At 38.2% G+C, this 23,569-nt stretch overlaps 54 non-coding genes and 36 pseudogenes across 54 annotated transcripts; all 90 read left to right on the top strand.

Moving 5' to 3' along the window:
- The first annotated feature begins 61 nt into the window (after window positions 1-61).
- Window positions 62-180, top strand: LOC149660096 (5S ribosomal RNA). The gene has a single exon (XR_016369730.1). It is a non-coding gene; the product is annotated as a 5S ribosomal RNA (ribosomal RNA).
- Window positions 181-317: 137 nt separating this feature from the next.
- LOC149660095 (5S ribosomal RNA) lies at window positions 318-436 on the top strand. The gene has a single exon (XR_016369359.1). It is a non-coding gene; the product is annotated as a 5S ribosomal RNA (ribosomal RNA).
- Window positions 437-573: 137 nt separating this feature from the next.
- LOC149660094 (5S ribosomal RNA) lies at window positions 574-692 on the top strand. The gene has a single exon (XR_016369802.1). It is a non-coding gene; the product is annotated as a 5S ribosomal RNA (ribosomal RNA).
- A 137-nt stretch (window positions 693-829) lies between these two features.
- On the top strand, window positions 830-948 carry LOC149660093 (5S ribosomal RNA; annotated as a pseudogene).
- Window positions 949-1,310: 362 nt separating this feature from the next.
- LOC149660092 (5S ribosomal RNA) lies at window positions 1,311-1,429 on the top strand. Its single transcript, XR_016369764.1, has one exon. It is a non-coding gene; the product is annotated as a 5S ribosomal RNA (ribosomal RNA).
- Window positions 1,430-1,566: 137 nt separating this feature from the next.
- On the top strand, window positions 1,567-1,685 carry LOC149660091 (5S ribosomal RNA). The gene has a single exon (XR_016369729.1). It is a non-coding gene; the product is annotated as a 5S ribosomal RNA (ribosomal RNA).
- A 137-nt stretch (window positions 1,686-1,822) lies between these two features.
- On the top strand, window positions 1,823-1,941 carry LOC149660090 (5S ribosomal RNA). Its single transcript, XR_016369358.1, has one exon. It is a non-coding gene; the product is annotated as a 5S ribosomal RNA (ribosomal RNA).
- Window positions 1,942-2,078: 137 nt separating this feature from the next.
- LOC149660089 (5S ribosomal RNA) lies at window positions 2,079-2,197 on the top strand. Its single transcript, XR_016369801.1, has one exon. It is a non-coding gene; the product is annotated as a 5S ribosomal RNA (ribosomal RNA).
- Window positions 2,198-2,334: 137 nt separating this feature from the next.
- LOC149660088 (5S ribosomal RNA) lies at window positions 2,335-2,453 on the top strand. The gene has a single exon (XR_016369728.1). It is a non-coding gene; the product is annotated as a 5S ribosomal RNA (ribosomal RNA).
- Window positions 2,454-2,590: 137 nt separating this feature from the next.
- LOC149660087 (5S ribosomal RNA) lies at window positions 2,591-2,709 on the top strand. The gene has a single exon (XR_016369602.1). It is a non-coding gene; the product is annotated as a 5S ribosomal RNA (ribosomal RNA).
- Window positions 2,710-2,846: 137 nt separating this feature from the next.
- On the top strand, window positions 2,847-2,965 carry LOC149660086 (5S ribosomal RNA). Its single transcript, XR_016369356.1, has one exon. It is a non-coding gene; the product is annotated as a 5S ribosomal RNA (ribosomal RNA).
- A 137-nt stretch (window positions 2,966-3,102) lies between these two features.
- Window positions 3,103-3,221, top strand: LOC149660085 (5S ribosomal RNA). The gene has a single exon (XR_016369354.1). It is a non-coding gene; the product is annotated as a 5S ribosomal RNA (ribosomal RNA).
- A 136-nt stretch (window positions 3,222-3,357) lies between these two features.
- On the top strand, window positions 3,358-3,476 carry LOC149660084 (5S ribosomal RNA; annotated as a pseudogene).
- A 139-nt stretch (window positions 3,477-3,615) lies between these two features.
- Window positions 3,616-3,734, top strand: LOC149660083 (5S ribosomal RNA). The gene has a single exon (XR_016369353.1). It is a non-coding gene; the product is annotated as a 5S ribosomal RNA (ribosomal RNA).
- Window positions 3,735-3,871: 137 nt separating this feature from the next.
- On the top strand, window positions 3,872-3,990 carry LOC149660082 (5S ribosomal RNA; annotated as a pseudogene).
- A 137-nt stretch (window positions 3,991-4,127) lies between these two features.
- LOC149660081 (5S ribosomal RNA) lies at window positions 4,128-4,230 on the top strand (annotated as a pseudogene).
- A 122-nt stretch (window positions 4,231-4,352) lies between these two features.
- LOC149660080 (5S ribosomal RNA) lies at window positions 4,353-4,471 on the top strand. Its single transcript, XR_016369763.1, has one exon. It is a non-coding gene; the product is annotated as a 5S ribosomal RNA (ribosomal RNA).
- A 137-nt stretch (window positions 4,472-4,608) lies between these two features.
- On the top strand, window positions 4,609-4,727 carry LOC149660079 (5S ribosomal RNA; annotated as a pseudogene).
- A 137-nt stretch (window positions 4,728-4,864) lies between these two features.
- On the top strand, window positions 4,865-4,983 carry LOC149660078 (5S ribosomal RNA; annotated as a pseudogene).
- Window positions 4,984-5,120: 137 nt separating this feature from the next.
- On the top strand, window positions 5,121-5,223 carry LOC149660077 (5S ribosomal RNA; annotated as a pseudogene).
- A 122-nt stretch (window positions 5,224-5,345) lies between these two features.
- Window positions 5,346-5,464, top strand: LOC149660076 (5S ribosomal RNA). Its single transcript, XR_016369762.1, has one exon. It is a non-coding gene; the product is annotated as a 5S ribosomal RNA (ribosomal RNA).
- Window positions 5,465-5,601: 137 nt separating this feature from the next.
- On the top strand, window positions 5,602-5,720 carry LOC149660075 (5S ribosomal RNA; annotated as a pseudogene).
- A 137-nt stretch (window positions 5,721-5,857) lies between these two features.
- On the top strand, window positions 5,858-5,960 carry LOC149660074 (5S ribosomal RNA; annotated as a pseudogene).
- Window positions 5,961-6,082: 122 nt separating this feature from the next.
- On the top strand, window positions 6,083-6,201 carry LOC149660073 (5S ribosomal RNA; annotated as a pseudogene).
- Window positions 6,202-6,338: 137 nt separating this feature from the next.
- On the top strand, window positions 6,339-6,457 carry LOC149660072 (5S ribosomal RNA; annotated as a pseudogene).
- A 137-nt stretch (window positions 6,458-6,594) lies between these two features.
- On the top strand, window positions 6,595-6,713 carry LOC149660071 (5S ribosomal RNA). The gene has a single exon (XR_016369547.1). It is a non-coding gene; the product is annotated as a 5S ribosomal RNA (ribosomal RNA).
- A 137-nt stretch (window positions 6,714-6,850) lies between these two features.
- LOC149660070 (5S ribosomal RNA) lies at window positions 6,851-6,953 on the top strand (annotated as a pseudogene).
- Window positions 6,954-7,075: 122 nt separating this feature from the next.
- Window positions 7,076-7,194, top strand: LOC149660069 (5S ribosomal RNA). Its single transcript, XR_016369193.1, has one exon. It is a non-coding gene; the product is annotated as a 5S ribosomal RNA (ribosomal RNA).
- Window positions 7,195-7,331: 137 nt separating this feature from the next.
- On the top strand, window positions 7,332-7,450 carry LOC149660068 (5S ribosomal RNA). The gene has a single exon (XR_016369713.1). It is a non-coding gene; the product is annotated as a 5S ribosomal RNA (ribosomal RNA).
- Window positions 7,451-7,587: 137 nt separating this feature from the next.
- Window positions 7,588-7,690, top strand: LOC149660067 (5S ribosomal RNA; annotated as a pseudogene).
- A 122-nt stretch (window positions 7,691-7,812) lies between these two features.
- Window positions 7,813-7,931, top strand: LOC149660066 (5S ribosomal RNA). Its single transcript, XR_016369635.1, has one exon. It is a non-coding gene; the product is annotated as a 5S ribosomal RNA (ribosomal RNA).
- A 136-nt stretch (window positions 7,932-8,067) lies between these two features.
- LOC149660065 (5S ribosomal RNA) lies at window positions 8,068-8,185 on the top strand (annotated as a pseudogene).
- A 138-nt stretch (window positions 8,186-8,323) lies between these two features.
- On the top strand, window positions 8,324-8,442 carry LOC149660064 (5S ribosomal RNA; annotated as a pseudogene).
- Window positions 8,443-8,579: 137 nt separating this feature from the next.
- Window positions 8,580-8,682, top strand: LOC149660063 (5S ribosomal RNA; annotated as a pseudogene).
- A 122-nt stretch (window positions 8,683-8,804) lies between these two features.
- LOC149660062 (5S ribosomal RNA) lies at window positions 8,805-8,923 on the top strand (annotated as a pseudogene).
- A 138-nt stretch (window positions 8,924-9,061) lies between these two features.
- LOC149660061 (5S ribosomal RNA) lies at window positions 9,062-9,180 on the top strand. The gene has a single exon (XR_016369546.1). It is a non-coding gene; the product is annotated as a 5S ribosomal RNA (ribosomal RNA).
- Window positions 9,181-9,317: 137 nt separating this feature from the next.
- On the top strand, window positions 9,318-9,420 carry LOC149660060 (5S ribosomal RNA; annotated as a pseudogene).
- A 122-nt stretch (window positions 9,421-9,542) lies between these two features.
- LOC149660059 (5S ribosomal RNA) lies at window positions 9,543-9,661 on the top strand. Its single transcript, XR_016369214.1, has one exon. It is a non-coding gene; the product is annotated as a 5S ribosomal RNA (ribosomal RNA).
- Window positions 9,662-9,799: 138 nt separating this feature from the next.
- LOC149660058 (5S ribosomal RNA) lies at window positions 9,800-9,918 on the top strand. The gene has a single exon (XR_016369213.1). It is a non-coding gene; the product is annotated as a 5S ribosomal RNA (ribosomal RNA).
- A 138-nt stretch (window positions 9,919-10,056) lies between these two features.
- LOC149660057 (5S ribosomal RNA) lies at window positions 10,057-10,175 on the top strand (annotated as a pseudogene).
- Window positions 10,176-10,312: 137 nt separating this feature from the next.
- Window positions 10,313-10,415, top strand: LOC149660056 (5S ribosomal RNA; annotated as a pseudogene).
- A 122-nt stretch (window positions 10,416-10,537) lies between these two features.
- LOC149660055 (5S ribosomal RNA) lies at window positions 10,538-10,656 on the top strand. Its single transcript, XR_016369212.1, has one exon. It is a non-coding gene; the product is annotated as a 5S ribosomal RNA (ribosomal RNA).
- Window positions 10,657-10,794: 138 nt separating this feature from the next.
- LOC149660054 (5S ribosomal RNA) lies at window positions 10,795-10,913 on the top strand. Its single transcript, XR_016369545.1, has one exon. It is a non-coding gene; the product is annotated as a 5S ribosomal RNA (ribosomal RNA).
- A 362-nt stretch (window positions 10,914-11,275) lies between these two features.
- On the top strand, window positions 11,276-11,394 carry LOC149660053 (5S ribosomal RNA). The gene has a single exon (XR_016369672.1). It is a non-coding gene; the product is annotated as a 5S ribosomal RNA (ribosomal RNA).
- Window positions 11,395-11,531: 137 nt separating this feature from the next.
- On the top strand, window positions 11,532-11,650 carry LOC149660052 (5S ribosomal RNA). The gene has a single exon (XR_016369700.1). It is a non-coding gene; the product is annotated as a 5S ribosomal RNA (ribosomal RNA).
- Window positions 11,651-11,788: 138 nt separating this feature from the next.
- LOC149660051 (5S ribosomal RNA) lies at window positions 11,789-11,907 on the top strand (annotated as a pseudogene).
- A 137-nt stretch (window positions 11,908-12,044) lies between these two features.
- On the top strand, window positions 12,045-12,147 carry LOC149660050 (5S ribosomal RNA; annotated as a pseudogene).
- Window positions 12,148-12,269: 122 nt separating this feature from the next.
- LOC149660049 (5S ribosomal RNA) lies at window positions 12,270-12,388 on the top strand. The gene has a single exon (XR_016369211.1). It is a non-coding gene; the product is annotated as a 5S ribosomal RNA (ribosomal RNA).
- Window positions 12,389-12,526: 138 nt separating this feature from the next.
- LOC149660048 (5S ribosomal RNA) lies at window positions 12,527-12,645 on the top strand. Its single transcript, XR_016369544.1, has one exon. It is a non-coding gene; the product is annotated as a 5S ribosomal RNA (ribosomal RNA).
- Window positions 12,646-12,782: 137 nt separating this feature from the next.
- LOC149660047 (5S ribosomal RNA) lies at window positions 12,783-12,901 on the top strand. The gene has a single exon (XR_016369496.1). It is a non-coding gene; the product is annotated as a 5S ribosomal RNA (ribosomal RNA).
- Window positions 12,902-13,039: 138 nt separating this feature from the next.
- On the top strand, window positions 13,040-13,158 carry LOC149660046 (5S ribosomal RNA; annotated as a pseudogene).
- A 137-nt stretch (window positions 13,159-13,295) lies between these two features.
- Window positions 13,296-13,414, top strand: LOC149660045 (5S ribosomal RNA). Its single transcript, XR_016369495.1, has one exon. It is a non-coding gene; the product is annotated as a 5S ribosomal RNA (ribosomal RNA).
- A 138-nt stretch (window positions 13,415-13,552) lies between these two features.
- Window positions 13,553-13,671, top strand: LOC149660044 (5S ribosomal RNA; annotated as a pseudogene).
- A 137-nt stretch (window positions 13,672-13,808) lies between these two features.
- LOC149660043 (5S ribosomal RNA) lies at window positions 13,809-13,927 on the top strand. The gene has a single exon (XR_016369508.1). It is a non-coding gene; the product is annotated as a 5S ribosomal RNA (ribosomal RNA).
- A 137-nt stretch (window positions 13,928-14,064) lies between these two features.
- On the top strand, window positions 14,065-14,183 carry LOC149660042 (5S ribosomal RNA). The gene has a single exon (XR_016369698.1). It is a non-coding gene; the product is annotated as a 5S ribosomal RNA (ribosomal RNA).
- A 138-nt stretch (window positions 14,184-14,321) lies between these two features.
- On the top strand, window positions 14,322-14,440 carry LOC149660041 (5S ribosomal RNA; annotated as a pseudogene).
- Window positions 14,441-14,577: 137 nt separating this feature from the next.
- On the top strand, window positions 14,578-14,680 carry LOC149660040 (5S ribosomal RNA; annotated as a pseudogene).
- Window positions 14,681-14,802: 122 nt separating this feature from the next.
- LOC149660039 (5S ribosomal RNA) lies at window positions 14,803-14,921 on the top strand. The gene has a single exon (XR_016369210.1). It is a non-coding gene; the product is annotated as a 5S ribosomal RNA (ribosomal RNA).
- Window positions 14,922-15,059: 138 nt separating this feature from the next.
- LOC149660038 (5S ribosomal RNA) lies at window positions 15,060-15,178 on the top strand. The gene has a single exon (XR_016369543.1). It is a non-coding gene; the product is annotated as a 5S ribosomal RNA (ribosomal RNA).
- A 137-nt stretch (window positions 15,179-15,315) lies between these two features.
- LOC149660037 (5S ribosomal RNA) lies at window positions 15,316-15,434 on the top strand. Its single transcript, XR_016369493.1, has one exon. It is a non-coding gene; the product is annotated as a 5S ribosomal RNA (ribosomal RNA).
- Window positions 15,435-15,572: 138 nt separating this feature from the next.
- Window positions 15,573-15,691, top strand: LOC149660036 (5S ribosomal RNA; annotated as a pseudogene).
- A 136-nt stretch (window positions 15,692-15,827) lies between these two features.
- Window positions 15,828-15,930, top strand: LOC149660035 (5S ribosomal RNA; annotated as a pseudogene).
- A 122-nt stretch (window positions 15,931-16,052) lies between these two features.
- LOC149660034 (5S ribosomal RNA) lies at window positions 16,053-16,171 on the top strand (annotated as a pseudogene).
- Window positions 16,172-16,308: 137 nt separating this feature from the next.
- On the top strand, window positions 16,309-16,427 carry LOC149660033 (5S ribosomal RNA; annotated as a pseudogene).
- Window positions 16,428-16,564: 137 nt separating this feature from the next.
- On the top strand, window positions 16,565-16,683 carry LOC149660032 (5S ribosomal RNA). The gene has a single exon (XR_016369800.1). It is a non-coding gene; the product is annotated as a 5S ribosomal RNA (ribosomal RNA).
- A 137-nt stretch (window positions 16,684-16,820) lies between these two features.
- Window positions 16,821-16,923, top strand: LOC149660031 (5S ribosomal RNA; annotated as a pseudogene).
- A 122-nt stretch (window positions 16,924-17,045) lies between these two features.
- LOC149660030 (5S ribosomal RNA) lies at window positions 17,046-17,164 on the top strand (annotated as a pseudogene).
- A 137-nt stretch (window positions 17,165-17,301) lies between these two features.
- On the top strand, window positions 17,302-17,420 carry LOC149660029 (5S ribosomal RNA). The gene has a single exon (XR_016369351.1). It is a non-coding gene; the product is annotated as a 5S ribosomal RNA (ribosomal RNA).
- A 136-nt stretch (window positions 17,421-17,556) lies between these two features.
- Window positions 17,557-17,659, top strand: LOC149660028 (5S ribosomal RNA; annotated as a pseudogene).
- A 122-nt stretch (window positions 17,660-17,781) lies between these two features.
- LOC149660027 (5S ribosomal RNA) lies at window positions 17,782-17,900 on the top strand (annotated as a pseudogene).
- Window positions 17,901-18,037: 137 nt separating this feature from the next.
- LOC149660026 (5S ribosomal RNA) lies at window positions 18,038-18,156 on the top strand. Its single transcript, XR_016369350.1, has one exon. It is a non-coding gene; the product is annotated as a 5S ribosomal RNA (ribosomal RNA).
- A 136-nt stretch (window positions 18,157-18,292) lies between these two features.
- Window positions 18,293-18,411, top strand: LOC149660025 (5S ribosomal RNA). Its single transcript, XR_016369682.1, has one exon. It is a non-coding gene; the product is annotated as a 5S ribosomal RNA (ribosomal RNA).
- Window positions 18,412-18,659: 248 nt separating this feature from the next.
- On the top strand, window positions 18,660-18,778 carry LOC149660024 (5S ribosomal RNA). The gene has a single exon (XR_016369348.1). It is a non-coding gene; the product is annotated as a 5S ribosomal RNA (ribosomal RNA).
- A 136-nt stretch (window positions 18,779-18,914) lies between these two features.
- Window positions 18,915-19,033, top strand: LOC149660023 (5S ribosomal RNA). Its single transcript, XR_016369345.1, has one exon. It is a non-coding gene; the product is annotated as a 5S ribosomal RNA (ribosomal RNA).
- A 136-nt stretch (window positions 19,034-19,169) lies between these two features.
- On the top strand, window positions 19,170-19,288 carry LOC149660022 (5S ribosomal RNA). The gene has a single exon (XR_016369227.1). It is a non-coding gene; the product is annotated as a 5S ribosomal RNA (ribosomal RNA).
- Window positions 19,289-19,536: 248 nt separating this feature from the next.
- LOC149660021 (5S ribosomal RNA) lies at window positions 19,537-19,655 on the top strand (annotated as a pseudogene).
- A 137-nt stretch (window positions 19,656-19,792) lies between these two features.
- On the top strand, window positions 19,793-19,911 carry LOC149660020 (5S ribosomal RNA). Its single transcript, XR_016369343.1, has one exon. It is a non-coding gene; the product is annotated as a 5S ribosomal RNA (ribosomal RNA).
- Window positions 19,912-20,047: 136 nt separating this feature from the next.
- LOC149660019 (5S ribosomal RNA) lies at window positions 20,048-20,166 on the top strand. Its single transcript, XR_016369681.1, has one exon. It is a non-coding gene; the product is annotated as a 5S ribosomal RNA (ribosomal RNA).
- Window positions 20,167-20,303: 137 nt separating this feature from the next.
- LOC149660018 (5S ribosomal RNA) lies at window positions 20,304-20,422 on the top strand. Its single transcript, XR_016369342.1, has one exon. It is a non-coding gene; the product is annotated as a 5S ribosomal RNA (ribosomal RNA).
- Window positions 20,423-20,558: 136 nt separating this feature from the next.
- LOC149660017 (5S ribosomal RNA) lies at window positions 20,559-20,677 on the top strand. The gene has a single exon (XR_016369340.1). It is a non-coding gene; the product is annotated as a 5S ribosomal RNA (ribosomal RNA).
- Window positions 20,678-20,813: 136 nt separating this feature from the next.
- LOC149660016 (5S ribosomal RNA) lies at window positions 20,814-20,932 on the top strand. Its single transcript, XR_016369226.1, has one exon. It is a non-coding gene; the product is annotated as a 5S ribosomal RNA (ribosomal RNA).
- A 248-nt stretch (window positions 20,933-21,180) lies between these two features.
- On the top strand, window positions 21,181-21,299 carry LOC149660015 (5S ribosomal RNA). The gene has a single exon (XR_016369339.1). It is a non-coding gene; the product is annotated as a 5S ribosomal RNA (ribosomal RNA).
- A 136-nt stretch (window positions 21,300-21,435) lies between these two features.
- On the top strand, window positions 21,436-21,554 carry LOC149660014 (5S ribosomal RNA). The gene has a single exon (XR_016369338.1). It is a non-coding gene; the product is annotated as a 5S ribosomal RNA (ribosomal RNA).
- Window positions 21,555-21,690: 136 nt separating this feature from the next.
- LOC149660013 (5S ribosomal RNA) lies at window positions 21,691-21,809 on the top strand. The gene has a single exon (XR_016369225.1). It is a non-coding gene; the product is annotated as a 5S ribosomal RNA (ribosomal RNA).
- A 248-nt stretch (window positions 21,810-22,057) lies between these two features.
- On the top strand, window positions 22,058-22,176 carry LOC149660012 (5S ribosomal RNA; annotated as a pseudogene).
- A 137-nt stretch (window positions 22,177-22,313) lies between these two features.
- LOC149660011 (5S ribosomal RNA) lies at window positions 22,314-22,432 on the top strand. The gene has a single exon (XR_016369337.1). It is a non-coding gene; the product is annotated as a 5S ribosomal RNA (ribosomal RNA).
- Window positions 22,433-22,568: 136 nt separating this feature from the next.
- Window positions 22,569-22,687, top strand: LOC149660010 (5S ribosomal RNA). The gene has a single exon (XR_016369680.1). It is a non-coding gene; the product is annotated as a 5S ribosomal RNA (ribosomal RNA).
- Window positions 22,688-22,824: 137 nt separating this feature from the next.
- On the top strand, window positions 22,825-22,943 carry LOC149660009 (5S ribosomal RNA). Its single transcript, XR_016369334.1, has one exon. It is a non-coding gene; the product is annotated as a 5S ribosomal RNA (ribosomal RNA).
- Window positions 22,944-23,079: 136 nt separating this feature from the next.
- On the top strand, window positions 23,080-23,198 carry LOC149660008 (5S ribosomal RNA). Its single transcript, XR_016369333.1, has one exon. It is a non-coding gene; the product is annotated as a 5S ribosomal RNA (ribosomal RNA).
- A 136-nt stretch (window positions 23,199-23,334) lies between these two features.
- Window positions 23,335-23,453, top strand: LOC149660007 (5S ribosomal RNA). The gene has a single exon (XR_016369224.1). It is a non-coding gene; the product is annotated as a 5S ribosomal RNA (ribosomal RNA).
- Window positions 23,454-23,569: the final 116 nt, after the last annotated feature.

Raw genomic sequence — 23,569 nt, 5'->3', positions numbered from 1 at the left:
AAAAAGATGAAGGTCAATTTGTCTCACTTAATTTAAATTCGAATTATTAAATAGCACTCTCGGCAACGGCCATATCACGCTGAAAACACCGGTTCTCGTCCGATCACCGAAGTTAAGAAGCGTCGAGCGCAGTCAGTACTTGGGAGGGAGACCACATAGGAACACTGCGTGCCGTTGGCTTTTTCACTTTTTTTTCCTCTTTTAAATTCCAATAGATATGAAAAAAGCAAACATATTTTCTTTTTGTTATTGTTTTAAAAAGATGATGGTTAATTTGTCTCACTTAATTTAAATTCGAATTATTATCTAGCACTCTCGGCAACGGCCATATCACGCTGAAAACACCGGTTCTCGTCCGATCACCGAAGTTAAGCAGCGTCGAGCGCAGTCAGTACTTGGGAGGGAGACCACTTAGGAACACTGCGTGCCGTTGGCTTTTTCACTTTTTTTTCCTCTTTTAAATTCCTATAGATATGAAAAAAGCAAACATATTTTCTTTTTGTTATTGTTTTAAAAAGATGAAGGTCAATTTGTCTCACTTAATTTAAATTCGAATTATTAAATAGCACTCTCGGCAACGGCCATATCACGCTGAAAACACCGGTTCTCGTCCGATCACCGAAGTTAAGAAGCGTCGAGCGCAGTCAGTACTTGGGAGGGAGACCACTTAGGAACACTGCGTGCCGTTGGCTTTTTCACTTTTTTTTCCTCTTTTAAATTCCTATAGATATGAAAAAAGCAAACATATTTTCTTTTTGTTATTGTTTTAAAAAGATGAAGGTCAATTTGTCTCACTTAATTTAAATTCGAATTATTATCTAGCACTCTCGGCAACGGCCATATCACGCTGAAAACACCGGTTCTCGTCCGATCACCGAAGTTAAGCAGCGTCGAGCGCAGTCAGTACTTGGGAGGGAGGCAACTTAGGAACACTGCGTGCCGTTGGCTTTTTCACTTTTTTTTCCTCTTTTAAATTCCAATAGATATGAAAAAAGCAAACACATTTTCTTTTTGTTATTGTTTTAAAAAGATGATGGTTAATTTGTCTCACTTAATTTAAATTCGAATTATTATTTTGCACTCTCGGCCACGGCCATATCACGCTGAAAACACCGGTTCTCGTCCGATCACCGAAGTTAAGCAGCGTCGAGCGCAGTCAGTACTTGGAAACTTTGAGTGCCGTTGGCTTTTTCACTTTTATTTCCTCTTTTAAATTCCATGAGATATGAAAAAAGCAAACATATCTTCTTTTTATTATTGATTTATAAAGATGAAGGTTAATTAAATTCGAATTATTAAATAGCACTCTCGGCAACGGCCATATCACGCTGAAAACGCCGGTTCTCGTCCGATCACCGAAGTTAAGCTGCGTCGAGCGCAGTCAGTACTTGGGAGGGAGACCACTTAGGAACACTGCGTGCCGTTGGCTTTTTAACTTTTTTTTCCTCTTTTAAATTCCTATAGATATGAAAAAAGCCAACATATTTTCTTTTTGTTATTGTTTTAAAAAGATGAAGGTCAATTTGTCTCACTTAATTTAAATTCGAATTATTAAATAGCACTCTCGGCAACGGCCATATCACGCTGAAAACACCGGTTCTCGTCCGATCACCGAAGTTAAGAAGCGTCGAGCGCAGTCAGTACTTGGGAGGGAGACCACATAGGAACACTGCGTGCCGTTGGCTTTTTCACTTTTTTTTCCTCTTTTAAATTCCAATAGATATGAAAAAAGCAAACATATTTTCTTTTTGTTATTGTTTTAAAAAGATGATGGTCAATTTGTCTCACTTAATTTAAATTCGAATTATTATCTAGCACTCTCGGCAACGGCCATATCACGCTGAAAACACCGGTTCTCGTCCGATCACCGAAGTTAAGCAGCGTCGAGCGCAGTCAGTACTTGGGAGGGAGACCACTTAGGAACACTGCGTGCCGTTGGCTTTTTCACTTTTTTTTCCTCTTTTAAATTCCTATAGATATGAAAAAAGCAAACATATTTTCTTTTTGTTATTGTTTTAAAAAGATGAAGGTCAATTTGTCTCACTTAATTTAAATTCGAATAATTAAATAGCACTCTCGGCAACGGCCATATCACGCTGAAAACACCGGTTCTCGTCCGATCACCGAAGTTAAGAAGCGTCGAGCGCAGTCAGTACTTGGGAGGGAGACCACTTAGGAACACTGCGTGCCGTTGGCTTTTTCACTTTTTTTTCCTCTTTTAAATTCCTATAGATATGAAAAAAGCAAACATATTTTCTTTTTGTTATTGTTTTAAAAAGATGAAGGTCAATTTGTCTCACTTAATTTAAATTCGAATTATTAAATAGCACTCTCGGCAACGGCCATATCACGCTGAAAACACCGGTTCTCGTCCGATCACCGAAGTTAAGAAGCGTCGAGCGCAGTCAGTACTTGGGAGGGAGACCACATAGGAACACTGCGTGCCGTTGGCTTTTTCACTTTTTTTTCCTCTTTTAAATTCAAATAGATATGAAAAAAGCAAACATATTTTCTTTTTGTTATTGTTTTAAAAAGATGATGGTTAATTTGTCTCACTTAATTTAAATTCGAATTATTATCTAGCACTCTCGGCAACGGCCATATCACGCTGAAAACACCGGTTCTCGTCGGATCACCGAAGTTAAGCAGCGTCGAGCGCAGTCAGTACTTGGGAGGGAGACCACTTAGGAACACTGCGTGCCGTTGGCTTTTTCACTTTTTATTCCTCTTTTTAATTCCAATAGATATGAAAAAAGCCAACATATTTTCTTTTTGTTATTGTTTTAAAAAGATGAAGGTTAATTTGTCTCACTTAATTTAAATTCGAATTATTAAATAGCACTCTCGGCAACGGCCATATCACGCTGAAAACACCGGTTCTCGTCCGATCACCGAAGTTAAGCAGCGTCGAGCGCAGTCAGTACTTGGGAGGGAGACCACTTAGGAACACTGCGTGCCGTTGGCTTTTTCACTTTTTTTTCCTCTTTTAAATTCCTATAGATATGAAAAAAGCAAACATATTTTCTTTTTGTTATTGTTTTAAAAAGATGAAGGTCAATTTGTCTCACTTAATTTAAATTCGAATTATTATCTAGCACTCTCGGCAACGGCCATATCACGCTGAAAACACCGGTTCTCGTCCGATCACCGAAGTTAAGCAGCGTCGAGCGCAGTCAGTACTTGGGAGGGAGACCACTTAGGAACACTGCGTGCCGTTGGCTTTTTCACTTTTTTTCCTCTTTTAAATTCCAATAGATATGAAAAAAGCAAACATATTTTCTTTTTGTTATTGTTTTAAAAAGATGATGGTTAATTTGTCTCACTTAATTTAAATTCGAATTATTATCTAGCACTCTCGGCAACGGCCATATCACGCTGAAAACACCGGTTCTCGTCCGATCACCGAAGTTAAGAAGCGTCGAGCACAGTCAGTACTTGGGAGGGAGACCACTTAGGAACACTGCGTGCCGTTGGCTTTTTCTCTTTTTTTTTTCCTTTTTTAAATTCCAATAGATATGAAAAAAGCAAACATATTTTCTTTTTGTTATTGTTTTAAAAAGATGAAGGTTAATTTGTCTCACTTAATTTAAATCTGAATTATTATCTAGCACTCTCGGCAACGGCCATATCACGCTGAAAACACCGGTTCTCGTCCGATCACCGAAGTTAAGCAGCGTCGAGCGCAGTCAGTACTTGGGAGGGAGACCACTTAGGAACACTGCGTGCCGTTGGCTTTTTCACTTTTTTTTCCTCTTTTAAATTCCTATAGATATGAAAAACGCAAACATATTTTCTTTTTGTTATTGTTTTAAAAAGATGAAGGTCAATTTGTCTCACTTAATTTAAATTCGAATTATTATCTAGCACTCTCGGCAACGGCCATATCACGCTGAAAACACCGGTTCTCGTCCGATCACCGAAGTTAAGCAGCGTCGAGCGCAGTCAGTACTTGGGAGGGAGGCAACTTAGGAACACTGCGTGACGTTGGCTTTTTCACTTTTTTTTCCTCTTTTAAATTCCAATAGATATGAAAAAAGCAAACATATTTTCTTTTTGTTATTGTTTTAAAAAGATGATGGTTAATTTGTCTCACTTAATTTAAATTCGAATTATTATTTTGCACTCTCGGCCACGGCCATATCACGCTGAAAACACCGGTTCTCGTCCGATCACCGAAGTTAAGCAGCGTCGAGCGCAGTCAGTACTTGGAAACTTTGCGTGCCGTTGGCTTTTTCACTTTTATTTCCTCTTTTAAATTCCATGAGATATGAAAAAAGCAAACATATCTTCTTTTTATTATTGATTTATAAAGATGAAGGTTAATTAAATTCGAATTATTAAATAGCACTCTCGGCAACGGCCATATCACGCTGAAAACGCCGGTTCTCGTCCGATCACCGAAGTTAAGCTGCGTCGAGCGCAGTCAGTACTTGGGAGGGAGACCACTTAGGAACACTGCGTGCCGTTGGCTTTTTAACTTTTTTTTCCTCTTTTAAATTCCTATAGATATGAAAAAAGCCAACATATTTTCTTTTTGTTATTGTTTTAAAAAGATGAAGGTTAATTTGTCTCACTTAATTTAAATTCGAATTATTAAATAGCACTCTCGGCAACGGCCATATCACGCTGAAAACACCGGTTCTCGTCCGATCACCGAAGTTAAGAAGCGTCGAGCGCAGTTAGTGCTTGGGAGGGAGACCACTTAGGAACACTGCGTGCCGTTGGCTTTTTCATTTTTTTTTCCTCTATTAAATTCCAATAGATATGAAGAAAGCAAACATATTTTCTTTTTGTTATTGTTTTAAAAAGATGATGGTTAATTTGTCTCACTTAATTTAAATTCGAATTATTATCTAGCACTCTCGGCAACGGCCATATCACGCTGAAAACACCGGTTCTCGTCCGATCACCGAAGTTAAGCAGCGTCGAGCGCAGTCAGTACTTGGGAGGGAGGCAACTTAGGAACACTGCGTGACGTTGGCTTTTTCACTTTTTTTTCCTCTTTTAAATTCCAATAGATATGAAAAAAGCAAACATATTTTCTTTTTGTTATTGTTTTAAAAAGATGATGGTTAATTTGTCTCACTTAATTTAAATTCGAATTATTATTTTGCACTCTCGGCCACGGCCATATCACGCTGAAAACACCGGTTCTCGTCCGATCACCGAAGTTAAGCAGCGTCGAGCGCAGTCAGTACTTGGAAACTTTGCGTGCCGTTGGCTTTTTCACTTTTATTTCCTCTTTTAAATTCCATGAGATATGAAAAAAGCAAACATATCTTCTTTTTATTATTGATTTATAAAGATGAAGGTTAATTAAATTCGAATTATTAAATAGCACTCTCGGCAACGGCCATATCACGCTGAAAACGCCGGTTCTCGTCCGATCACCGAAGTTAAGCTGCGTCGAGCGCAGTCAGTACTTGGGAGGGAGACCACTTAGGAACACTGCGTGCCGTTGGCTTTTTAACTTTTTTTTCCTCTTTTAAATTCCTATAGATATGAAAAAAGCCAACATATTTTCTTTTTGTTATTGTTTTAAAAAGATGAAGGTTAATTTGTCTCACTTAATTTAAATTCGAATTATTAAATAGCACTCTCGGCAACGGCCATATCACGCTGAAAACACCGGTTCTCGTCCGATCACCGAAGTTAAGAAGCGTCGAGCGCAGTTAGTGCTTGGGAGGGAGACCACTTAGGAACACTGCGTGCCGTTGGCTTTTTCATTTTTTTTTCCTCTTTTAAATTCCAATAGATATGAAGAAAGCAAACATATTTTCTTTTTGTTATTGTTTTAAAAAGATGAAGGTTAATTTGTCTCACTTAATTTAAATTCGAATTATTATCTAGCACTCTCGGCAACGGCCATATCACGCTGAAAACACCGGTTCTCGTCGGATCACCGAAGTTAAGCAGCGTCGAGCGCAGTCAGTACTTGGAAACTTTGCGTGCCGTTGGCTTTTTCACTTTTATTTCCTCTTTTAAATTCCATGAGATATGAAAAAAGCAAACATATCTTCTTTTTATTATTGATTTATAAAGATGAAGGTTAATTAAATTCGAATTATTAAATAGCACTCTCAGCAACGGCCATATCACGCTGAAAACGCCGGTTCTCGTCCGATCACCGAAGTTAAGCTGCGTCGAGCGCAGTCAGTACTTGGGAGGGAGACCACTTAGGAACACTGCGTGCCGTTGGCTTTTTCACTTTTTTTTCCTCTTTTAAATTCCTATAGATATGAAAAAAGCCAACATATTTTCTTTTTGTTATTGTTTTAAAAAGATGAAGGTTAATTTGTCTCACTTAATTTAAATTCGAATTATTAAATAGCACTCTCGGCAACGGCCATATCACGCTGAAAACACCGGTTCTCGTCCGATCACCGAAGTTAAGAAGCGTCGAGCGCAGTCAGTACTTGGGAGGGAGACTACTTAGGAACACTGCGTGCCGTTGGCTTTTTCACTTTTTTTTCCTCTTTTAAATTCTTATAGATATGAAAAAAGCAAACATATTTTCTTTTTGTTATTGTATTAAAAAGATGAAGGTCAATTTGTCTCACTTAATTTAAATTCGAATTATTATCTAGCACTCTCGGCAACGGCCATATCACGCTGAAAACACCGGTTCTCGTCGGATCACCGAAGTTAAGCAGCGTCGAGCGCAGTAAGTACTTGGGAGGGAGACCACTTAGGAACACTGCGTGCCGTTGGCTTTTTCACTTTTTTTTCCTCTTTTAAATTCCTATAGATATGAAAAAAGCCAACATATTTTCTTTTTGTTATTGTTTTAAAAAGATGAAGGTTAATTTGTCTCACTTAATTTAAATTCGAATTCTTATCTTGCACTCTCGGCAACGGCCATATCACGCTGAAAACACCGGTTCTCGTCCGATCACCGAAGTTAAGCAGCGTCGAGCGCAGTCAGTACTTGGAAACTTTGCGTGCCGCTGGCATTTTCACTTTTATTTCCTCTTTTAAATTCCATCAGATATTTAAAAAGCAAACATATCTTCTTTTTCTTATTGATTTATAAAGATGAAGGTTAATTAAATTCAAATTATTAAATAGCACTCTCGGCAACGGCCATATCACGTTGAAAACACCGGTTCTCGTCCGATCACCGAAGTTAAGCAGCGTCGAACGCAGTCAGTACTTGGGAGGGAGACCACTTTAGAACACTGCGTGCCGTTGGCTTTTTCACTTTTTTTTCCTCTTTTAAATTCCAATAGATATGAAAAAAGGAAACATATTTTCTTTTTGTTATTGTTTTAAAAAGATGAAGGTTAATTTGTCTCACTTAACTTAAATTCGAAGTATTAAATAGCACTCTCGGCAACAGCCATATCACGCTGAAAACACCGGTTCTCGTCCGATCACCGAAGTTAAGCAGCGTCGAGCGCAGTAAGTACTTGGGAGGGAGACCACTTAGGAACACTGCGTGCCGTTGGCTTTTTCACTTTTTTTTCCTCTTTTAAATTCCTATAGATATGAAAAAAGCCAACATATTTTCTTTTTGTTATTGTTTTAAAAAGATGAAGGTTAATTTGTCTCACTTAATTTAAATTCGAATTCTTATCTTGCACTCTCGGCAACGGCCATATCACGCTGAAAACACCGGTTCTCGTCCGATCACCGAAGTTAAGCAGCGTCGAGCGCAGTCAGTACTTGGAAACTTTGCGTGCCGCTGGCATTTTCACTTTTATTTCCTCTTTTAAATTCCATCAGATATGAAAAAAGCAAACATATCTTCTTTTTCTTATTGATTTATAAAGATGAAGGTTAATTAAATTCAAATTATTAAATAGCACTCTCGGCAACGGCCATATCACGTTGAAAACACCGGTTCTCGTCCGATCACCGAAGTTAAGCAGCGTCGAACGCAGTAAGTACTTGGGAGGGAGACCACTTAGGAACACTGCGTGCCGTTGGCTTTTTCACTTTTTTTCCTCTTTTAAATTCCAATAGATATGAAAAAAGGAAACATATTTTCTTTTTGTTATTGTTTTAAAAAGATGAAGGTTAATTTGTCTCACTTAACTTAAATTCGAAGTATTAAATAGCACTCTCGGCAACAGCCATATCACGCTGAAAACACCGGTTCTCGTCCGATCACCGAAGTTAAGCAGCGTCGAGCGCAGTCAGTACTGGGAGGGAGACCACTTAGGAACACTGCGTGCCCTTGGCTTTTTCACTATTTTTTTCCTCTTTTAAATTCTTATAGATATGAAAAAAGCAAACATATTTTCTTTTTGTTATTGTACTAAAAAGATGAAGGTCAATTTGTCTCACTTAATTTAAATTCGAATTATTATCTAGCACTCTCGGCAACGGCCATATCACGCTGAAAACACCGGTTCTCGTCGGATCACCGAAGTTAAGAAGCGTCGAGCGCAGTCAGTACTTGGGAGGGAGACCACTTAGGAACACTGCGTGCCGTTGGCTTTTTCACTTTTTTTTCCTCTTTTAAATTCCAATAGATATGAAGAAAGCAAACATATTTTCTTTTTGTTATTGTTTTAAAAAGATGATGGTTAATTTGTCTCACTTAATTTAAATTCGAATTATTATCTAGCACTCTCGGCAACGGCCATATCACGCTGGAAACACCGGTTCTCGTCCGATCACCGAAGTTAAGCAGCGTCGAGCGCAGTCAGTACTTGTAAACTTTGCGTGCCGTTGGCTTTTTCACTTTTATTTCCTCTTTTAAATTCCATGAGATATGAAAAAAGCAAACAAATCTTCTTTTTCTTATTGATTTATAAAGATGAAGGTTAATTAAATTCGAATTATTTAATAGCACTCTCGGCAACAGCCATGTCACGCTGAAAACACCGGTTCTCGTCCGATCACCGAAGTTAAGCAGCGTCGAGCGCAGTCAGTACTTGGGAGGGAGACCACTTAGGAACACTGCGTGCCGTTGGCTTTTTCACCATTTTTTTCCTCTTTTAAATTCTTATAGATATGAAAAAAGCAAACATATTTTCTTTTTGTTATTGTATTAAAAAGATGAAGGTCAATTTGTCTCACTTAATTTAAATTCGAATTATTATCTAGCACTCTCGGCAACGGCCATATCACGCTGAAAACACCGGTTCTCGTCGGATCACCGAAGTTAAGCAGCGTCGAGCGCAGTAAGTACTTGGGAGGGAGACCACTTAGGAACACTGCGTGCCGTTGGCTTTTTAACTTTTTTTTCCTCTTTTAAATTCTTATAGATATGAAAAAAGCCAACATATTTTCTTTTTGTTATTGTTTTAAAAAGATGAAGGTTAATTTGTCTCACTTAATTTAAATTCGAATTCTTATCTTGCACTCTCGGCAACGGCCATATCACGCTGAAAACACCGGTTCTCGTCCGATCACCGAAGTTAAGCAGCGTCGAGCGCAGTCAGTACTTGTAAACTTTGCGTGCCGTTGGCTTTTTCACTTTTATTTCCTCTTTTAAATTCCATGAGATATGAAAAAAGCAAACAAATCTTCTTTTTCTTATTGATTTATAAAGATGAAGGTTAATTAAATTCGAATTATTTAATAGCACTCTCGGCAACAGCCATATCACGCTGAAAACACCGGTTCTCGTCCGATCACCGAAGTTAAGCAGCGTCGAGCGCAGTCAGTACTTGGGAGGGAGACCACTTAGGAACACTGCGTGCCGTTGGCTTTTTCACTATTTTTTTCCTCTTTTAAATTCTTATAGATATGAAAAAAGCAAACATATTTTCTTTTTGTTATTGTATTAAAAAGATGAAGGTCAATTTGTCTCACTTAACTTAAATTCGAAGTATTAAATAGCACTCTCGGCAACAGCCATATCACGCTGAAAACACCGGTTCTCGTCCGATCACCGAAGTTAAGCAGCGTCGAGCGCAGTCAGTACTTGGGAGGGAGACCACTTAGGAACACTGCGTGCCGTTGGCTTTTTCACTATTTTTTTCCTCTTTTAAATTCTTATAGATATGAAAAAAGCAAACATATTTTCTTTTTGTTATTGTACTAAAAAGATGAAGGTCAATTTGTCTCACTTAATTTAAATTCGAATTATTATCTAGCACTCTCGGCAACGGCCATATCACGCTGAAAACACCGGTTCTCGTCGGATCACCGAAGTTAAGAAGCGTCGAGCGCAGTCAGTACTTGGGAGGGAGACCACTTAGGAACACTGCGTGCCGTTGGCTTTTTCACTTTTTTTTCCTCTTTTAAATTCCAATAGATATGAAGAAAGCAAACATATTTTCTTTTTGTTATTGTTTTAAAAAGATGATGGTTAATTTGTCTCACTTAATTTAAATTCGAATTATTATCTAGCACTCTCGGCAACGGCCATATCACGCTGAAAACACCGGTTCTCGTCCGATCACCGAAGTTAAGCAGCGTCGAGCGCAGTCAGTACTTGTAAACTTTGCGTGCCGTTGGCTTTTTCACTTTTATTTCCTCTTTTAAATTCCATGAGATATGAAAAAAGCAAACAAATCTTCTTTTTCTTATTGATTTATAAAGATGAAGGTTAATTAAATTCGAATTATTTAATAGCACTCTCGGCAACAGCCATATCACGCTGAAAACACCGGTTCTCGTCCGATCACCGAAGTTAAGCAGCGTCGAGCGCAGTCAGTACTTGGGAGGGAGACCACTTAGGAACACTGCGTGCCGTTGGCTTTTTCACTATTTTTTTCCTCTTTTAAATTCTTATAGATATGAAAAAAGCAAACATATTTTCTTTTTGTTATTGTATTAAAAAGATGAAGGTCAATTTGTCTCACTTAATTTAAATTCGAATTATTATCTAGCACTCTCGGCAACGGCCATATCACGCTGAAAACACCGGTTCTCGTCGGATCACCGAAGTTAAGCAGCGTCGAGCGCAGTAAGTACTTGGGAGGGAGACCACTTAGGAACACTGCGTGCCGTTGGCTTTTTAACTTTTTTTTCCTCTTTTAAATTCCTATAGATATGAAAAAAGCCAACATATTTTCTTTTTGTTATTGTTTTAAAAAGATGAAGGTTAATTTGTCTCACTTAATTTAAATTCGAATTCTTATCTTGCACTCTCGGCAACGGCCATATCACACTGAAAACACCGGTTCTCGTCCGATCACCGAAGTTAAGCAGCGTCGAGCGCAGTCAGTACTTGGAAACTTTGCGTGCCGCTGGCATTTTCACTTTTATTTCCTCTTTTAAATTCCATCAGATATGAAAAAAGCAAACATATCTTCTTTTTCTTATTGATTTATAAAGATGAAGGTTAATTAAATTCAAATTATTAAATAGCACTCTCGGCAACGGCCATATCACGTTGAAAACACCGGTTCTCGTCCGATCACCGAAGTTAAGCAGCGTCGAACGCAGTCAGTACTTGGGAGGGAGACCACTTAGGAACACTGCGTGCCGTTGGCTTTTTCACTTTTTTTTCCTCTTTTAAATTCCAATAGATATGAAAAAAGGAAACATATTTTCTTTTTGTTATTGTTTTAAAAAGATGAAGGTTAATTTGTCTCACTTAACTTAAATTCGAAGTATTAAATAGCACTCTCGGCAACAGCCATATCACGCTGAAAACACCGGTTCTCGTCCGATCACCGAAGTTAAGCAGCGTCGAGCGTAGTCAGTACTTGGGAGGGAGACCACTTAGGAACACTGCGTGCCGTTGGCTTTTTCACTATTTTTTTCCTCTTTTAAATTCTTATAGATATGAAAAAAGCAAACATATTTTCTTTTTGTTATTGTACTAAAAAGATGAAGGTCAATTTGTCTCACTTAATTTAAATTCGAATTATTATCTAGCACTCTCGGCAACGGCCATATCACGCTGAAAACACCGGTTCTCGTCGGATCACCGAAGTTAAGAAGCGTCGAGCGCAGTCAGTACTTGGGAGGGAGACCACTTAGGAACACTGCGTGCCGTTGGCTTTTTCACTTTTTTTTCCTCTTTTAAATTCCAATAGATATGAAGAAAGCAAACATATTTTCTTTTTGTTATTGTTTTAAAAAGATGATGGTTAATTTGTCTCACTTAATATAAATTCGAATTATTATCTAGCACTCTCGGCAACGGCCATATCACGCTGAAAACACCGGTTCTCGTCCGATCACCGAAGTTAAGCAGCGTCGAGCGCAGTCAGTACTTGTAAACTTTGCGTGCCGTTGGCTTTTTCACTTTTATTTCCTCTTTTAAATTCCATGAGATATGAAAAAAGCAAACAAATCTTCTTTTTCTTATTGATTTATAAAGATGAAGGTTAATTAAATTCGAATTATTTAATAGCACTCTCGGCAACAGCCATATCACGCTGAAAACACCGGTTCTCGTCCGATCACCGAAGTTAAGCAGCGTCGAGCGCAGTCAGTACTTGGGAGGGAGACCACTTAGGAACACTGCGTGCCGTTGGCTTTTTCACTATTTTTTTCCTCTTTTAAATTCTTATAGATATGAAAAAAGCAAACATATTTTCTTTTTGTTATTGTATTAAAAAGATGAAGGTCAATTTGTCTCACTTAATTTAAATTCGAATTATTATCTAGCACTCTCGGCAACGGCCATATCACGCTGAAAACACCGGTTCTCGTCGGATCACCGAAGTTAAGCAGCGTCGAGCGCAGTAAGTACTTGGGAGGGAGACCACTTAGGAACACTGCGTGCCGTTGGCTTTTTAACTTTTTTTTCCTCTTTTAAATTCCTATAGATATGAAAAAAGCCAACATATTTTCTTTTTGTTATTGTTTTAAAAAGATGAAGGTTAATTTGTCTCACTTAATTTAAATTCGAATTCTTATCTTGCACTCTCGGCAACGGCCATATCACGCTGAAAACACCGGTTCTCGTCCGATCACCGAAGTTAAGCAGCGTCGAGCGCAGTAAGTACTTGGGAGGGAGACCACTTAGGAACGCTGCGTGCCGTTGGCTTTTTCACTATTTTTTTCCTCTTTTAAATTCTTATAGATATGAAAAAAGCAAACATATTTTCTTTTTGTTATTGTATTAAAAAGATGAAGGTCAATTTGTCTCACTTAATTTAAATTCGAATTATTATCTAGCACTCTCGGCAACGGCCATATAACGCTGAAAACACCGGTTCTCGTCGGATCACCGAAGTTAAGCAGCGTCGAGCGCAGTAAGTACTTGGGAGGGAGACCACTTAGGAACACTGCGTGCCGTTGGCTTTTTAACTTTTTTTTCCTCTTTTAAATTCCTATAGATATGAAAAAAGCCAACATATTTTCTTTTTGTTATTGTTTTAAAAAGATGAAGGTTAATTTGTCTCACTTAATTTAAATTCGAATTCTTATCTTGCACTCTCGGCAACGGCCATATCACGCTGAAAACACCGGTTCTCGTCCGATCACCGAAGTTAAGCAGCGTCGAGCGCAGTAAGTACTTGGGAGGGAGACCACTTAGGAACGCTGCGTGCCGTTGGCTTTTTCACTATTTTTTTCCTCTTTTAAATTCTTATAGATATGAAAAAAGCAAACATATTTTCTTTTTGTTATTGTATTAAAAAGATGAAGGTCAATTTGTCTCACTTAATTTAAATTCGAATTATTATCTAGCACTCTCGGCAACGGCCATATAACGCTGAAAACACCGGTTCTCGTCGGATCACCGAAGTTAAGCAGCGTCGAGCGCAGTAAGTACTTGGGAGGGAGACCACTTAGGAACACTGCGTGCCGTTGGCTTTTTAACTTTTTTTTCCTCTTTTAAATTCCTATAGATATGAAAAAAGCCAACATATTTTCTTTTTGTTATTGTTTTAAAAAGATGAAGGTTAATTTGTCTCACTTAATTTAAATTCGAATTCTTATCTTGCACTCTCGGCAACGGCCATATCACGCTGAAAACACCGGTTCTCGTCCGATCACCGAAGTTAAGCAGCGTCGAGCGCAGTAAGTACTTGGGAGGGAGACCACTTAGGAACACTGCGTGCCGTTGGCTTTTTCACTTTTTTTTCCTCTTTTAAATTCCAATAGATATGAAAAAAGGAAACATATTTTCTTTTTGTTATTGTTTTAAAAAGATGAAGGTTAATTTGTCTCACTTAACTTAAATTCGAAGTATTAAATAGCACTCTCGGCAACAGCCATATCACGCTGAAAACACCGGTTCTCGTCCGATCACCGAAGTTAAGCAGCGTCGAGCGTAGTCAGTACTTGGGAGGGAGACCACTTAGGAACACTGCGTGCCGTTGGCTTTTTCACTATTTTTTTCCTCTTTTAAATTCTTATAGATATGAAAAAAGCAAACATATTTTCTTTTTGTTATTGTACTAAAAAGATGAAGGTCAATTTGTCTCACTTAATTTAAATTCGAATTATTATCTAGCACTCTCGGCAACGGCCATATCACGCTGAAAACACCGGTTCTCGTCGGATCACCGAAGTTAAGAAGCGTCGAGCGCAGTCAGTACTTGGGAGGGAGACCACTTAGGAACACTGCGTGCCGTTGGCTTTTTCACTTTTTTTTCCTCTTTTAAATTCCAATAGATATGAAGAAAGCAAACATATTTTCTTTTTGTTATTGTTTTAAAAAGATGATGGTTAATTTGTCTCACTTAATTTAAATTCGAATTATTATCTAGCACTCTCGGCAACGGCCATATCACGCTGAAAACACCGGTTCTCGTCCGATCACCGAAGTTAAGCAGCGTCGAGCGCAGTCAGTACTTGTAAACTTTGCGTGCCGTTGGCTTTTTCACTTTTATTTCCTCTTTTAAATTCCATGAGATATGAAAAAAGCAAACAAATCTTCTTTTTCTTATTGATTTATAAAGATGAAGGTTAATTAAATTCGAATTATTTAATAGCACTCTCGGCAACAGCCATATCACGCTGAAAACACCGGTTCTCGTCCGATCACCGAAGTTAAGCAGCGTCGAGCGCAGTCAGTACTTGGGAGGGAGACCACTTAGGAACACTGCGTGCCGTTGGCTTTTTCACTATTTTTTTCCTCTTTTAAATTCTTATAGATATGAAAAAAGCAAACATATTTTCTTTTTGTTATTGTATTAAAAAGATGAAGGTCAATTTGTCTCACTTAATTTAAATTCGAATTATTATCTAGCACTCTCGGCAACGGCCATATCACGCTGAAAACACCGGTTCTCGTCGGATCACCGAAGTTAAGCAGCGTCGAGCGCAGTAAGTACTTGGGAGGGAGACCACTTAGGAACACTGCGTGCCGTTGGCTTTTTAACTTTTTTTTCCTCTTTTAAATTCCTATAGATATGAAAAAAGCCAACATATTTTCTTTTTGTTATTGTTTTAAAAAGATGAAGGTTAATTTGTCTCACTTAATTTAAATTCGAATTCTTATCTTGCACTCTCGGCAACGGCCATATCACGCTGAAAACACCGGTTCTCGTCCGATCACCGAAGTTAAGCAGCGTCGAGCGCAGTAAGTACTTGGGAGGGAGACCACTTAGGAACGCTGCGTGCCGTTGGCTTTTTCACTATTTTTTTCCTCTTTTAAATTCTTATAGATATGAAAAAAGCAAACATATTTTCTTTTTGTTATTGTATTAAAAAGATGAAGGTCAATTTGTCTCACTTAATTTAAATTCGAATTATTATCTAGCACTCTCGGCAACGGCCATATAACGCTGAAAACACCGGTTCTCGTCGGATCACCGAAGTTAAGCAGCGTCGAGCGCAGTCAGTACTTGGGAGGGAGACAACTTAGGAACACTGCGTGCCGTGGGCTTTTTCACTTTTTTTCCTCTTTTAAATTCCAATAGATATGAAAAAAGCAAACCTATTTTCTTTTTGTTATTGTTTTAAAAAGATGATGGTTAATTTGTCTCACTTAATTTAAATTCGAATTATTATTTTGCACTCTCGGCCACGGCCATATCACGCTGAAAACACCGGTTCTCGTCCGATCACCGAAGTTAAGCAGCGTCGAGCGCAGTCAGTACTTGGAAACTTTGCGTGCCGTTGGCTTTTTCACTTTTATTTCCTCTTTTAAATTCCATGAGATATGAAAAAAGCAAACATATCTTCTTTTTATTATTGATTTATAAAGATGAAGGTTAATTAAATTCGAATTATTAAATAGCACTCTCGGCAACGGCCAAATCACGCTGAAAACGCCGGTTCTCGTCCGATCACCGAAGTTAAGCTGCGTCGAGCGCAGTCAGTACTTGGGAGGGAGACCACTTAGGACCACTGCGTGCCGTTGGCTTTTTCACTTTTTTTTCCTCTTTTAAATTCCTATAGATATGAAAAAAGCCAACATATTTTCTTTTTGTTATTGTTTTAAAAAGATGAAGGTTAATTTGTCTCACTTAATTTAAATTCGAATTATTATCTAGCACTCTCGGCAACGGCCATATCACGCTGAAAACACCGGTTCTCGTCCGATCACCGAAGTTAAGAAGCGTCGAGCGCAGTCAGTACTTGGGAGGGAGACCACTTAGGACCACTGCGTGCCGTTGGCTTTTTCACTTTTTTTTCCTCTTTTAAATTCCTATAGATATGAAAAAAGCCAACATATTTTCTTTTTGTTATTGTTTTAAACAGATGAAGGTTAATTTGTCTCACTTAATTTAAATTCGAATTATTATCTAGCACTCTCGGCAACGGCCATATCACGCTGAAAACACCGGTTCTCGTCCGATCACCGAAGTTAAGAAGCGTCGAGCGCAGTCAGTACTTGGGAGGGAGACCACTTAGGAACACTGCGTGCCGTTGGCTTTTTCACTTTTTTTTCCTCTTTTAAATTCCAATAGATATGAAGAAAGCAAACATATTTTCTTTTTGTTATTGTTTTAAAAAGATGATGGTTAATTTGTCTCACTTAATTTAAATTCGAATTATTATCTAGCACTCTCGGCAACGGCCATATCACGCTGAAAACACCGGTTCTCGTCCGATCACCGAAGTTAAGCAGCGTCGAGCGCAGTCAGTACTTGTAAACTTTGCGTGCCGTTGGCTTTTTCACATTTATTTCCTCTTTTAAATTCCATGAGATATGAAAAAAGCAAACAAATCTTCTTTTTCTTATTGATTTATAAAGATGAAGGTTAATTAAATTCAAATTATTAAATAGCACTCTCGGCAACAGCCATATCACGCTGAAAACACCGGTTCTCGTCCGATCACCGAAGTTAAGCAGCGTCCAACGCAGTCAGTACTTGGGAGGGAGACCACTTAGGAACACTGCGTGCCGTTGGCTTTTTCACTTTTTATTCCTCTTTTAAATTCCAATAGATATGAAAAAAGCAAACATATTTTCTTTTTGTTATTGTTTTAAAAAGATGAAGGTTAATTTGTCTCACTTAATTTAAATTCGAATTATTAAATAGCACTCTCGGCAACGGCCATATCACGCTGAAAACACCGGTTCTCGTCCGATCACCGAAGTTAAGCAGCGTCGAGCGCAGTCAGTACTTGGGAGGGAGACCACTTAGGAACACTGCGTGCCGTTGGCTTTTTCACTTTTTTTTCCTCTTTTAAATTCCTATAGATATGAAAAAAGCAAAAATATTTTCTTTTGTTATTGGTTTAAAAAGATGAAGGTTAATTTGTCTCACTTAATTTAAATTCGAATTATTAAATAGCACTCTCGGCAACGGCCATATCACGCTGAAAACACCGGTTCTCGTCCGATCACCGAAGTTAAGCAGCGTCGAGCGCAGTCAGTACTTGGAAACTTTGCGTGCCGCTGGCATTTTCACTTTTATTTCCTCTTTTAAATTCCATCAGATATGAAAAAAGCAAACATATCTTCTTTTTCTTATTGATTTATAAAGATGAAGGTTAATTAAATTCAAATTATTAAATAGCACTCTCGGCAACGGCCATATCACGCTGAAAACACCGGCTCTCGTCCGATCACCGAAGTTAAGCAGCGTCGAACGCAGTCAGTACTTGGGAGGGAAACCACCTAGGAACACTGCGTGCCGTTGGCTTTTTCACTTTTTTTTCCTCTTTTAAATTCCAATAGATATGAAAAAAGCAAACATATTTTCTTTTTGTTATTGTTTTAAAAAGATGAAGGTTAATTTGTCTCACTTAATTTAAATTCGAATTATTAAATAGCACCTTCGGCAACGGCCATATCACGCTGAAAACACCGGTTCTCGTCCGATCACCGAAGTTAAGCAGCGTCGAGCGCAGTCAGTACTTGGGAGGGAGACCACTTAGGAACACTGCGTGCCGTTGGCTTTTTCACTTTTTTTTCCTCTTTTAAATTCCTATAGATATGAAAAAAGCAAACATATTTTCTTTTGTTATTGTTTTAAAAAGATGAAGGTTAATTTGTCTCACTTAATTTAAATTCGAATTATTAAATAGCACTCTCGGCAACGGCCATATCACGCTGAAAACACCGGTTCTTGTCCGATCACCGAAGTTAAGCAGCGTCGAGCGCAGTCAGTACTTGGGAGGGAGACCACTTAGGAACACTGCGTGCCGTTGGCTTTTTCACTTTTATTTCCTCTTTTAAATTCCAATAGATATGAAAAAAGCAAACATATTTTCTTTTTGTTATTGTTTTAAAAAGATGATGGTTAACACTGCGTGCCGTTGGCTTTTTCACTTATTTTTCCTCTTTTAAATTCCAATAGATATGAAAAAAGCAAACATATTTTCTTTTTGTTATTGTTTTAAAAAGATGATGGTTAATTTGTCTCACTTAATTTAAATTCGAATTATTATCTAGCACTCTCGGCAACGGCCATATCACGCTGAAAACACCGGTTCTCGTCCGATCACCGAAGTTAAGCAGCGTCGAGCGCAGTCAGTACTTGGGAGGGAGACCACTTAGGAACACTGCGTGCCGTTGGCTTTTTCACTTTTTTTTCCTCTTTTAAATTCCTATAGATATGAAAAAAGCAAACATATTTTCTTTTGTTATTGTTTTAAAAAGATGAAGGTTAATTTGTCTCACTTAATTTAAATTCGAATTATTAAATAGCACTCTCGGCAACGGCCATATCACGCTGAAAACACCGGTTCTCGTCCGATCACCGAAGTTAAGCAGCGTCGAGCGCAGTCAGTACTTGGGAGGGAGACCACTTAGGAACACTGCGTGCCGTTGGCTTTTTCACTTTTTTTCCTCTTTTAAATTCCAATAGATATGAAAAAAGCAAACATATTTTCTTTTTGTTATTGTTTTAAAAAGATGATGGTTAATTTGTCTCACTTAATTTAAATTCGAATTATTATCTAGCACTCTCGGCTACGGCCATATCACGCTGAAAACACCGGTTCTCGTCCGATCGCCGAAGTTAAGCAGCGTCGAGCGCAGTCAGTACTTGGGAGGGAGACCACTTAGGAACACTGCGTGCCGTTGGCTTTTTCACTTTTTTTTCCTCTTTTAAATTCCAATAGATATGAAAAAAGCAAACATATTTTCTTTTTGTTATTGTTTTAAAAAGATGATGGTTAACACTGCGTGCCGTTGGCTTTTTCACTTATTTTTCCTCTTTTAAATTCCAATAGATATGAAAAAAGCAAACATGTTTTCTTTTTGTTATTGTTTTAAAAAGATGATGGTTAATTTGTCTCACTTAATTTAAATTCGAATTATTATCTAGCACTCTCGGCAACGGCCATATCACGCTGAAAACACCGGTTCTCGTCCGATCACCGAAGTTAAGAAGCGTCGAGCGCAGTCAGTACTTGGGATGGAGGCCACTTAGGAACACTGCGTGCCGTTGGCTTTTTCACTTTTTTTTCCTCTTTTAAATTCCAATAGATATGAAAAAAGCAAACATATTTTCTTTTTGTTATTGTTTTAAAAAGATGAAGGTTAATTTGTCTCACTTAATTTAAATTCGAATTATTAAATAGCACCTTCGGCAACGGCCATATCACGCTGAAAACACCGGTTCTCGTCCGATCACCGAAGTTAAGCAGCGTCGAGCGCAGTCAGTACTTGGGAGGGAGACCACTTAGGAACACTGCGTGCCGTTGGCTTTTTCACTTTTTTTTCCTCTTTTAAATTCCTATAGATATGAAAAAAGCAAACATATTTTCTTTTGTTATTGTTTTAAAAAGATGAAGGTTAATTTGTCTCACTTAATTTAAATTCGAATTATTAAATAGCACTCTCGGCAACGGCCATATCACGCTGAAAACACCGGTTCTTGTCCGATCACCGAAGTTAAGCAGCGTCGAGCGCAGTCAGTACTTGGGAGGGAGACCACTTAGGAACACTGCGTGCCGTTGGCTTTTTCACTTTTTTTTCCTCTTTTAAATTCCAATAGATATGAAAAAAGCAAACATATTTTCTTTTTGTTATTGTTTTAAATAGATGATGGTTAATTTGTCTCACTTAATTTAAATTCGAATTATTATCTAGCACTCTCGGCAACGGCCATATCACGCTGAAAACACCGGTTCTCGTCCGATCACCGAAGTTAAGCAGCGTCGAGCGCAGTCAGTACTTGGGAGGGAGACCACTTAGGAACACTGCGTGCCGTTGGCTTTTTCACTTTTTTTTCCTCTTTTAAATTCCTATAGATATGAAAAAAGCAAACATATTTTCTTTTGTTATTGTTTTAAAAAGATGAAGGTTAATTTGTCTCACTTAATTTAAATTCGAATTATTAAATAGCACTCTCGGCAACGGCCATATCACGCTGAAAACACCGGTTCTCGTCCGATCACCGAAGTTAAGCAGCGTCGAGCGCAGTCAGTACTTGGGAGGGAGACCACTTAGGAACACTGCGTGCCGTTGGCTTTTTCACTTTTTTTCCTCTTTTAAATTCCAATAGATATGAAAAAAGCAAACATATTTTCTTTTTGTTATTGTTTTAAAAAGATGATGGTTAATTTGTCTCACTTAATTTAAATTCGAATTATTATCTAGCACTCTCGGCTACGGCCATATCACGCTGAAAACACCGGTTCTCGTCCGATCGCCGAAGTTAAGCAGCGTCGAGCGCAGTCAGTACTTGGGAGGGAGACCACTTAGGAACACTGCGTGCCGTTGGCTTTTTCACTTTTTTTTCCTCTTTTAAATTCCAATAGATATGAAAAAAGCAAACATATTTTCTTTTTGTTATTGTTTTAAAAAGATGATGGTTAACACTGCGTGCCGTTGGCTTTTTCACTTATTTTTCCTCTTTTAAATTCCAATAGATATGAAAAAAGCAAACATATTTTCTTTTTGTTATTGTTTTAAAAAGATGATGGTTAATTTGTCTCACTTAATTTAAATTCGAATTATTATCTAACACTCTCGGCAACGGCCATATCACGCTGAAAACACCGGTTCTCGTCCGATCACCGAAGTTAAGCAGCGTCGAGCGCAGTCAGTACTTGGGAGGGAGACCACTTAGGAACACTGCGTGCCGTTGGCTTTTTCACTTTTTTTTCCTCTTTTAAATTCCTATAGATATGAAAAAAGCAAACATATTTTCTTTTGTTATTGTTTTAAAAAGATGAAGGTTAATTTGTCTCACTTAATTTAAATTCGAATTATTAAATAGCACTCTCGGCAACGGCCATATCACGCTGAAAACACCGGTTCTCGTCCGATCACCGAAGTTAAGCAGCGTCGAGCGCAGTCAGTACTTGGGAGGGAGACCACTTAGGAACACTGCGTGCCGTTGGCTTTTTCACTTTTTTTCCTCTTTTAAATTCCAATAGATATGAAAAAAGCAAACATATTTTCTTTTTGTTATTGTTTTAAAAAGATGATGGTTAATTTGTCTCACTTAATTTAAATTCGAATTATTATCTAGCACTCTCGGCTACGGCCATATCACGCTGAAAACACCGGTTCTCGTCCGATCGCCGAAGTTAAGCAGCGTCGAGCGCAGTCAGTACTTGGGAGGGAGACCACTTAGGAACACTGCGTGCCGTTGGCTTTTTCACTTTTTTTTCCTCTTTTAAATTCCAATAGATATGAAAAAAGCAAACATATTTTCTTTTTGTTATTGTTTTAAAAAGATGATGGTTAACACTGCGTGCCGTTGGATTTTTCACTTATTTTTCCTCTTTTAAATTCCAATAGATATGAAAAAAGCAAACATGTTTTCTTTTTGTTATTGTTTTAAAAAGATGATGGTTAATTTGTCTCACTTAATTTAAATTCGAATTATTATCTAGCACTCTCGGCAACGGCCATATCACGCTGAAAACACCGGTTCTCGTCCGATCACCGAAGTTAAGAAGCGTCGAGCGCAGTCAGTACTTGGGATGGAGGCCACTTAGGAACACTGCGTGCCGTTGGCTTTTTCACTTTTTTTTCCTCTTTTAAATTCCAATAGATATGAAAAAAGCAAACATATTTTCTTTTTGTTATTGTTTTAAAAAGATGAAGGTTAATTTGTCTCACTTAATTTAAATTCGAATTATTAAATAGCACCTTCGGCAACGGCCATATCACGCTGAAAACACCGGTTCTCGTCCGATCACCGAAGTTAAGCAGCGTCGAGCGCAGTCAGTACTTGGGAGGGAGACCACTTAGGAACACTGCGTGCCGTTGGCTTTTTCACTTTTTTTTCCTCTTTTAAATTCCTATAGATATGAAAAAAGCAAACATATTTTCTTTTGTTATTGTTTTAAAAAGATGAAGGTTAATTTGTCTCACTTAATTTAAATTCGAATTATTAAATAGCACTCTCGGCAACGGCCATATCACGCTGAAAACACCGGTTCTTGTCCGATCACCGAAGTTAAGCAGCGTCGAGCGCAGTCAGTACTTGGGAGGGAGACCACTTAGGAACACTGCGTGCCGTTGGCTTTTTCACTTTTTTTTCCTCTTTTAAATTCCAATAGATATGAAAAAAGCAAACATATTTTCTTTTTGTTATTGTTTTAAATAGATGATGGTTAATTTGTCTCACTTAATTTAAATTCGAATTATTATCTAGCACTCTCGGCAACGGCCATATCACGCTGAAAACACCGGTTCTCGTCCGATCACCGAAGTTAAGCAGCGTCGAGCGCAGTCAGTACTTGGGAGGGAGACCACTTAGGAACACTGCGTGCCGTTGGCTTTTTCACTTTTTTTTCCTCTTTTAAATTCCTATAGATATGAAAAAAGCAAACATATTTTCTTTTGTTATTGTTTTAAAAAGATGAAGGTTAATTTGTCTCACTTAATTTAAATTCGAATTATTAAATAGCACTCTCGGCAACGGCCATATCACGCTGAAAACACCGGTTCTCGTCCGATCACCGAAGTTAAGCAGCGTCGAGCGCAGTCAGTACTTGGGAGGGAGACCACTTAGGAACACTGCGTGCCGTTGGCTTTTTCACTTTTTTTCCTCTTTTAAATTCCAATAGATATGAAAAAAGCAAACATATTTTCTTTTTGTTATTGTTTTAAAAAGATGATGGTTAATTTGTCTCACTTAATTTAAATTCGAATTATTATCTAGCACTCTCGGCTACGGCCATATCACGCTGAAAACACCGGTTCTCGTCCGATCGCCGAAGTTAAGCAGCGTCGAGCGCAGTCAGTACTTGGGAGGGAGACCACTTAGGAACACTGCGTGCCGTTGGCTTTTTCACTTTTTTTTCCTCTTTTAAATTCCAATAGATATGAAAAAAGCAAACATATTTTCTTTTTGTTATTGTTTTAAAAAGATGATGGTTAACACTGCGTGCCGTTGGCTTTTTC

The sequence above is a fragment of the Phalangium opilio genome, unplaced genomic scaffold, assembly GCF_054372755.1.
Source record: "Phalangium opilio isolate 3A_F unplaced genomic scaffold, DU_Popi_V2 ptg000070l_1, whole genome shotgun sequence".
NCBI lineage: Eukaryota > Metazoa > Arthropoda > Arachnida > Opiliones > Phalangiidae > Phalangium > Phalangium opilio.
The sequence above is the reverse complement of the archived record's forward strand: the minus strand, read 5'-3'. Positions and strand labels throughout refer to the sequence as shown.